This window comes from Uranotaenia lowii, chromosome 1, assembly GCF_029784155.1.
Source record: "Uranotaenia lowii strain MFRU-FL chromosome 1, ASM2978415v1, whole genome shotgun sequence".
Taxonomy (NCBI): domain Eukaryota; kingdom Metazoa; phylum Arthropoda; class Insecta; order Diptera; family Culicidae; genus Uranotaenia; species Uranotaenia lowii.
In genome coordinates this window covers 103,421,527-103,428,862 of record NC_073691.1, presented here as the reverse complement: position 1 = coordinate 103,428,862, position 7,336 = coordinate 103,421,527, and the positions used below count along the sequence as shown (strand labels likewise).

Sequence of the window (7,336 nt, the reverse complement as noted above, 5' to 3'; positions counted from 1 at the left end):
GCTGTGTAAATAATGTAAATAATAAAAGATTGTATATGAACTTTTGTGAGTGAGCTCTCTTGATATTCGCCACCTGACTTTGAAGATATGTAGACAGGTTGGTCATCCTCCTGTTGGCCGCTTTGTTTCTGACAGTAACTTTTTTTGCCGCCGTATAGGGTAACGGACTTATTTTGGACCAGAGGACCAATTTTAGACCACCTTGACTGGCTCTTTTATAAAACATATAATTATGAAATTTATTAGCAATTCTTGTTGAACCGCGGGCACTTAATGTAATGCATTAATTTTTTTTAATTATTAGTTGCTTTATTAGAGCTAGACAAGGTGGTCCAAAATAGGTCTACTGGTCCAAAATAAGTCCGTTACCCTATAGGACAACTAGCAAGTTAACGAAAATAAATTAATATTAAATGGCGTATTTTTTTTGATTCCGGATTTGGCTCTGAAACCGTCAGAATAAAAAAACGAGTTTCGGGTTATTCCATACGTATAGGTGTGCGTGAGAACGAGCGCAATGTTTACATGCAGTTGTCATTTTGTTCTCCCTTCTGGATTTCTTCATTCGGTTCTTCATATCCGGATTGCCGTTTTTCGTGTCAGGATTGCACTGGACTGCAGATAGTACGATTTTGCTTGGCTGAGAGGTTCAAAATCGCGGCAATAATCATTTGCCCGTTCATTATTTCAACTGTTTTGTTTTCAGCCAAAAACAGCTGTTTAATGTTTTGACAACAACGTTGAGAGTATTGGTGAACTTCTCGCAAAACTGACTTTTTTCTCAGGGCGACTCCGTCCCTTTTTCGAGGGAACCTAGGTTGCCTCTCGAGCAATAAATGAGCACGATGACAGCAGTTAGAGCGAACCTAGGTTGCCTCTAGTTTGCCTCCAGGTGAAAAAAAATACGGTAAAAGAATAATATTTCAACCCGCGAAAAAAGTTTACCCCTTTGGGATTTTATCCTGATTCAGTAATTGTGTTTGGCCGGAGTTTTGGCTTCAACGACACTGTCGTCAGTGTATAAAATATAACGAAACCTGGGCGATGTCGTATTGGGCAAGATGGAATTGCACTAAAATATTTAGATCCAGTTTGTCAATGATGAAAGTCCTGTGGACCCGATTCCTGTTCTGTGTAAGGTAGGTAGATGTCTAATCTCTGCAAAGATTTCACAACGATAGCTATTTTTTTTAAATATTTTATTTTAAAGGTTACCCGCATACTAAAAAACTATATAACAAATAGTTAAAACGATACATCCACGGTCCCAGAAAAAGTTATTGTCTCCGTAAACGTAGCTATAATTTAATACTTTACTTTGACTACGATAAGATAATAAAACGAACGTTCATGTGAATAGTGATGATATCTAGAAAGGTGAATGAATTGTTTAACGATATACTTAAATTTTATCAATAATCGTTAAACTGCTCTCGAACCATAACGCTTAGCGTTCATGTCATGTGTCAAACTCACGTCAAAAATTACCGAAATTCGGGTCAGAGATGCCAGATGGTTTAAAAAAAGAAAACTCAGCCCGGATTCATGAAAATATCTTAAATTTATTTATCGAATCAATTATTGATAGTTGATTAGTTCCGTGGCAAAAATAAAAGCAGTTGCATTGTACAAAGAAAAAAAAATGGTCTGATTCAATCACCGTTCAGTAAGCAGTTATCATATTTTGTTTCATTAGAATAATAGTTATTAAAACTTTTTTAAAGTCTGAGAGAATTTTGCAATGGACAGATTAACAAGTTTCACTAAACTAAGCATGCCTCATCTTTAAAACAATAGTTTTGTTGATTTTGTTTGGTTCCGGCACGAGTTTTTATATTAAACGGTTAGAACTCTTTTCAATAAGTGCTCAGTTTTTTGCCGAAAAGTAAAAAAAAATCTGCAGCGAATTTCTATTTGCCCAACACCATGAAGAAAAAAATCAGGATTTTCAGGACGCTATTAATTATGATTAAATTGCGTAAATAAAGGCAACATAGGTGAGGAGAGTATTAGCTGGCCTGCAGTTTATACGAAAAACTCATTTAAATATCATCTTAACCGAAGATTATTATCGGTAGAACTATTTCATTACAGATCTGTTTGATATCCTGATGGTTCTACTATAAATGCAATTACAATTTAAATATATTATTTCAACATCAGAACAATTCAGTACATTTAAAAAATCAGGACGGTCTCTCGAAAATCAGGACAAATCCTGATTTATCAGAACACCTGGCACCTCTGATGATAGCTGTCATGTCATGCTGCAGTTTTGAAAAGAAGAAGAAAAGAAAAAGAAATTTTAAAACGATTCGCTGGTGAAATTGCAGCCGCAGCAATTTCGGGGAGGAATTTCGGTGCATGTACTTGAACGTACCGGAAAGCAGGCACGCAGGATGCCGGACTCAGTGCAGCCCAGCAGTTAGGCTGAAAAAATCAGTTTTTCAGGTGAGTTAAACAATGTTTTACCTGTTTTTACCTGCTGCTTATTGGGTCGTCAAATGTTTGAATATTCTTGCTGCGTTTATGTGAATATCTAATTGATGTTTTTCATCTTTCATTTCAGTGTCGACGATGCTGCTCTCTTTTGCTGCTCGAGTACGCCACCGGGGGGATTTCCCTCGTGAGTGGCGCTATGGCACCGCAGAGATTTCGTCTGAATGATATGTCTGAAGACATACATTGTACACTTCATTCACCATGTAAATCTACGGAAGCTGGTTCAAACAATTAATTAAAAAAAAACTTGTACCTTAAAAGAAAGTAGTAAATAAAATGTATAGTGAGAAAATAAATTACTTTATGTGAAATCCGAACATCCAAAAAAAAAGTATTCCCTTTTAGTGCGTCCGCCATTATCGCGTACGGTTCTCATAACCATCAGTGTAACGTTGGAAGAACGTTTCGTAAATCTTTTCATAACTGTTACTGTAAAAGTTTAGTTACAAGAGTACTTTTTGGAATACTTTAACAATAACAGTTTGATGCTCTAAATACGTTTCCGTAAGCGATTTTTAGATTTTATCTAAACTGTTTCTAGAACAGTCTCCCCATACAATTGTTTTAACAGTTTTAAACAGTAACATAACTTAACGCCATATTCAACAGACCGTCGTTTTGGAATTCAAGATAAGTGCAATGTTTTTTATGGTTTCAGATATCATTTTCTAAACGTTTTTTTACGCTGTTCCTAATCGTTTTATAACTACAACAGGAACAGTTATGTTACAATATTTTCGTATTCGGGTAGCCTTCCTCGCATCGCAGCACAAAATTTGGACGAACACAAGATGCAAACATTTATGTAATTCTTTAAAGTATTGTGATCTGTGAACTATTTTGAGACCGGTGGAGGAGCCAACAATTGAATTTTTGGAATCTGATCCCTCAAGCAGTTCCCGTAGACGAGATGTTGTCCCCGTTCAATCAGAAAGATCGGATGTATCCAGGACATCATTCCGAAGACGCACAGTTTTACCTGCCAGAAGTCATTTGCCTATATCAAAATTAGAGATTTTTTGTTCGCCCCAGAACATTTCGTCAATCAGGTAAAAGTATTAAATAAAAAAAGATTAATGGAATTGAGCAAATAAAAAAATTAATTCCCCCGGGAGAACGATGAGTTTTTTAAATAAATATTAAAGTTTCCTGCATCCATATCTGGTAAAAAATACAGCGGCTCATTTTTTCCCAAAGTACTGGTTAGGTACATTGATTAGAAAAAGTTTACAACTGGTTTAAATACATTATACTTTGCAGTAAGAAAGAAACAGTTCCGTCTCCGATGTTTAGATTTAAAAATGTTAGGATAAGTTTGGTCTCATTAGTACCTTAAATCCGAATGTGATGTATTCACTGCGCAATTCTCCAGTTTCGGTTTGAGTAAAGAATACAGGTTACTTACGGTTTTCTATAGCGTTTTTTAACCAATTTACTTGTGTTGACATTTTTGTACCAAATTAGATGCCCCATGGTGCTGCTGGATTCAGTCCCTCGGTTGTTGTTGTTGTCGAACGTAGCCGCTGCTTTCAGCGTTAGTCTGTTGCTGTTGATTCCACTTATTGCTGCAGCACTTATGTTCAGCTTCGGATTAGTGGCTTTTTTTTCAACTGAAAAAATATTTAAAACACAAAACATTATTTGAAAATAAAAGATTTCTCACATTACCTTTTCAGACGGCCACAGATAAACTGAATACCCCATGAATTTCACTCGATTTTGCAAACCTACGATCTACATTTTTAATCTCTTACTGAACGGAGGAGGGACATGTTTTTATTCATGTCCCTCAAATCAAATCTGCGGCAAACTACTTGATTGGCTCAGGGGAAGTCAACGACTGATTGATTTCAACTCATGATTTTGAATTTACGCTATCGTTTTTATATTTACATGACATAAAATCACATCCCTTATGCAATAAATTTAGATCTTTTCGAGTTTAACATTTGTTCCAATATGCAAATTTTTGTAGTGTGCGTCGTTTGAATACAAAATGACGTAAAATTAGATCTGATCTAGATTAGATTGAAAAAACTATTAGGTGTTGAAGCGTTTCTGGCTCGTTTAATTTTAGAAAATTTTTGGTGTGTTGTTTCAGCGTTTTTTTTTTTTTTTTTGTAAATTCTTTATTTGAAACGGCTCATACCTTTAGGCTTTAAGGAGCCAAACTCGTTTTGTTTGATAACAATTGTGTGCTTATATCTAGTTCACTTTTAAAGAAAAACGAAGATAGATAGGGAAATATGAAAATAAGAAGAAATTATAGACGAAGATCAATAGCTTTTAGGAAAAGATATATTTCGAACATGTAGTCCAAGTCTCTCACACCCAGCACATCTCTCACTGGAACATAGGGTGGTTTTCCTCGGGCCCGAAGGGAGTCTATCAAATTCGTTCTAGCGACAAGATGGACCTCGCACGACCAAACAATATGCTCGATGTCGTGGTAACCTTGGCCGCAACTACACAAATTGCTGCTAGCAATATTCAAACGATAGAGTACCGCGTCTAAGGAATAATGATTGGACATGAGACGGGAAAATATACGAATAAAATCTCGACTCAGGTCCAATCTATTAAACCAGGGTTTGAGGCTTACCTTTGGGATAATCGAGTGGAGCCATCGACCCAACTCATCCTCGTCCCATTTGCGCTGCCAGTTGACAAGAGAGTTCCTTCGAACTATGAAGTAAAATTCGTTGAAGACGATTTCACGGTGATATGTGTCGCCTTCCATCGCCCCCACCTTTGCCAGAGAGTCCGCCCTCTCATTACCCAATATCGAGCAATGTGAGGGGACCCAAACGAAGGTGATGGCAAAGCAACGTCTTGATAAAGCAGTTTCAGCGTTTAAAGAAGTCTCAGTGCAGCCAACACGCTCGATTTTATTTAACCATTTATGGTTATAGAATAACCATTTTATGGTTTTTGATGACAAACTTTCAATATGGTTATTTTTTAAGAATTTTTCTATGAAGAAATTTAACCATTTTGGTAGTTCTCGCGTATTAACCACAAAACGGTTGAAAAACTTGGCATTTTTTCTTCGCCATTTTGAAAATTTGCGTGAGGAGCAAGCAAGGATATGTTTTTGGAAAAGACAAAAGAATCAATCTTTTACTGTGATTCGGGTGACCGTGGAGATAATCTAAAAGGTAATTACTTGGTCAAAAAATTAGTCCAATAAAATCACAATCTCAAAATAAAATTAATTAAATTTGCAGCGCACCGATTGGATGGCTCAGGTACAGTCCGGAATCAGTTCCAGGGAAAAAATGGCAACGGCTAGCACGGGAGCACTTACATCTGGAATAAGCGCATCTATAGTGTTACAGAAACTGGCCATCTCGATCATTCCGTCGAATAACATCCGTAACATTTGGATGGAGCTGAAACGAGGCGGGTCGGACTGCCCGAAAAGCTCCACCCTCAGACCGTGCTGGAATTGCGGTCAACTTAAAGTTTGTGCTGCAGCTGCCTCAATAAGAACCTCCAGGAGCATTTGGCAACAAGAAGCAGAAAAAAGGACCTGGTAATTTTTCTTGTATTCGATTTCAAGTATTTTGTTTATATAATTTTTGTTTTTTTTAGCCTTTCGGAATATATTTGGGTCAATAATTTTGGCCACATCCGCCAGTGAAAACCAGACGAAAATGAAGAAAAGCCTATATAAAAGCTCGCGTTGGAGGAGGTCATCATCATAAACCGAAGGCCAGCATAAATCAGGATGCAAACTTTAGCCGCTGCTCGAGCGTCGGAACACAAAGTTCTACATTGCCGATTACCGGAAAGCCGAGCGTGAACAGTTCATCTGGTGCTAACCAAATATTGTCACGGTTCGGGAGCGGGACAGCAAGTACGGACTGTTCAAGGCGAAAAATAGGAGAAAAGACGGAAACAGTTTTCGATTATACTTAGAATGTTCATATATTTTTATATCATGATTTTCAATCTTGAACATTTTTTTAACATTAAAAAGAGCCGTACGTACACTTTAACCACACATAAAAAATAAACAATTAAAATCTCGTATTTTTCATGAATTTTATTTACAATTTTGAAAATTTCACGAATTTGCAAACTGCTTTCCGAATTACGGTTCAAAATTGACCATTTTTCAACTTCTCCGCAATTATTTCTTGCGGTTAAAAAGTAACCATATTTCCACTTCTCAAGAGAAGTCAAAAAATGACTTCTATGGAAGAAACCAAAAAATCACTTAACGCGGAAAGGTGTGAAAATGGTTACTTTTTAACGATAATTGGTTAAAGAATTTCGAGCGTGAATGGGATGAGTTGAAGAGTTGCTTCCATAACACTTTTTCAGGCTTTGTTCAAACCATTCGCTACCATTGGAATTTGACAGACTGTGAACTGTGGTAAAACTGCCCTGCATGATGGCGGCTTGATTGGAATGAGGGGAATTTTTGTTTTCCTTATGCAATGAGCGATTTTTTTATAACTTCTCATTTACCTTAATTTTTAAATAAAGAGTAAATTTTCTCAAAAATTTTATTTTTGATGCCCAAAACTGAAAAAAAGATCATTTCTCTCACACTTATTTAAAAAAATCTTCGGTTGAGAGGCATGTTGGTCGCTTAAGATCGACAAATTTTCATTGCGTCGCAGACTTCATGATTGGTTCTGCGTACTGCGACATGCGACCAACAAGCCGGAGGTTTAAAAGTCGGGGCAGTTGAAACGAAAAAAAAAAACAACACAGAGGGGAAAAAGTGGGTGGCAAACATCGAATAGACACTTTTTTTTTGCTTTTTTCTTGGGTTGATCCGTCAATTGACGTATAATGACGTTTGCTGAATAACTTCTCCAGA

General features: G+C 36.7%; 1 long non-coding RNA gene across 1 annotated transcript; it reads left to right on the top strand.

Moving 5' to 3' along the window:
* The first annotated feature begins 5,399 nt into the window (after positions 1 to 5,399).
* LOC129751842 (uncharacterized) lies at positions 5,400 to 6,529 on the top strand. Its single transcript, XR_008738804.1, has 3 exons — positions 5,400 to 5,660; positions 5,730 to 6,037; positions 6,097 to 6,529. It is a non-coding gene; the product is annotated as an uncharacterized LOC129751842 (long non-coding RNA).
* Positions 6,530 to 7,336: the final 807 nt, after the last annotated feature.